Here is a 2,341-nt window from a genome sequence, read left to right as displayed (position 1 = left end):
AATATTAAACAAATTTCTTCCAGTCAGAGAATGTTGCAGATAATTAAATTTTTGCTTGATGCATAAAGTTAAAAGACTAAAACTAATAAAACAAGTTTTAAAAAGAGACTTTTCCATTTGATTACATTTTGTATGATGGATTATGCAGAAAAAGTAGAATTGGGCTGAAAGATCTATCGCTTTATCACCTATTCAGGTTGTAAATCGTGTTTTTAAAAAGTAACTAAGTAACTAAGTAATTAATTACTTTTGAAAATAAGTAATCAGTAAAGTAACGGGATTACTTTTTGGGGGAAGTAATCAGTAATTAGTAACTGATTACTTTTTTCAAGTAACTTGACCAACACTGTTCATGACTGCAGGTCCCGACACGTCATTCAAATTAAACCCTGACATCAGTGTAGTATCGGCCGTTTTGTCCCAACAGCCTCTGTTACTCCACAGATTTGGTTTCATCCTGATCTCAGTTTGTGATGTTGGGATTTCTGGTTTTTAGTGTTCATGAGCGGACGCTGGGTCAGTGAAGTGACTGGAAAACCTGAAACTGGTTTCCAGACTGTGGGCGGTGCGGTGGTGCGGTGGTGCAGCGGTTAGCGCTGTCGCCATGCAAAAGACCTGCCCAGGTGTGCTCCCACCACTCGCCCTATGGCAGCTGTGGCGGGCTCCCGCGACCCTCGTTTCCAGCCAATGACCTACCGCCTCTGCTGTGGTCGGTTTAGTAATGAGTGATGCATTTGTGGGTTGCAGCCATGAAGAACTTGTCAAACAGCTTATTCTGATACTGAGTCTGGTTTGGTGTCGTGTGCTGGGCTGGGTGATCGATTGGGACATTTGAACATGGGAGTCGCTGCTGGAGCTTCTGCTGGACATTAGAGGAACTGCAGCTTTTGGTTCCTATAAACTGGATTCATCTTTCAGATTTCTCCATCTGTTCATTTAAACCTAATTATTTTTATTTCATTTTTACCTTTTTCCACCATTTGCAAATGTCAGAGTCTATACTTGGTTCAAATCTAAGAAAAACTTTTTTGTGTAGTTTTGCCTCCAAGATAAAAATCTGTAAATTTTGAAGCTTATTATTATTGTAGTTTTTAATATTTCTTTACTATGCTGGAGTAAAGTAACAGACATCTGAAGAAAGTTAATTCTATTGTTGAATTTGACATTTTGCGCACTCATAAACAAGAACATTTTCATGTATAATATCCCATATTCATACGTACATTCAAAAACGTTAATATTTCTATTTTTACATTTTAATGGAGCTCGTGTCTCCTTTCATTTGAACAACAAACCACAGTTTTGTTTAAATGCATCACGTAGCCGCTGGTAAAATTAGGCAGAATTGGCCCAAAACTGCTGCTGAAAGGGTCCAAATCCTGCAGACACACGAGGGGAAAGAGTGGTGGGAGACATGACCTACATTATTGCACCTGTATGTAATGAACCTGCGATTCTGTTGCCTTTGAAATGGTTTCTTCAAAGATGTGGATCATGTCTGCGACAATTTAATTACTAACTTACACATGTGGCAACAATCCTGGCTTTGATACAGAAATATAACCAGAATACAACCACGTGAAACACGTCAGGAGCTCATCAGCTCAGAATCTGTTTGGAAATTAGTCGGCAATTGTTTGCAATCTAAAAGTCACTGCCAGCAGTCAGAGTTCACTGATTGTTTGGAGACAGGTTGCCTCCCACCAGACGGCCTGTCCAATCGCCTTTCAATCGAACGTGGTCGCCTATTGGTTACGTTTATTGCTCAACTTTTGGATGACCAGTTGGTCACTGCAACTGCTTCCAATCAGTAAATAAATTCAGTCCATCCACCGGGCAACTATTGATATTTCCCAGATGGAAAAAGGTTGCTGATGTTGTCATTCATCAGCAAGAATATTTTAGAGTTCTGTCATTAAAGCATCAGAAGATCTGAAGGTCTTATGCTGAATGCTGCTTAAAAAAAACAGTTAAACAAAAGGTAATTAATGAGAATATTTCCTTAATTTTCTGACACATGAAAACCAGATTTATTTCATCCTGTGATGTTCATCAGATATTTTAAAGACTTAACGGTCCATATAAAATCAAATCCAGGTCGGTTTGAGGGTTTTGGCAGCATGAATTATCCAAATGACGTCTTCAGCAGGATACGCAGTCAACCTTCTTCCTCCTCCCCCCTTCCTCTTCCTCCTGAACCTCTTTGTCTCAGTCAATATAAACTGAGAGCTGAGACATGTGGCAGCTCAGGGACTCTCCTTCATTAATAATGAAAACACTCCAAACCCAGCTCCATCATCTCAAACTCAGCAAACCAGATTAAAACCACAGCACACAATCA

Source organism: Perissodus microlepis, chromosome 9, assembly GCF_051167445.1.
Source record: "Perissodus microlepis isolate ML-2025 ecotype Zambia chromosome 9, ASM5116744v1, whole genome shotgun sequence".
Classification (NCBI taxonomy): Eukaryota; Metazoa; Chordata; class Actinopteri; order Cichliformes; family Cichlidae; genus Perissodus; species Perissodus microlepis.
Note: the sequence above shows the minus strand (reverse complement) of the source record.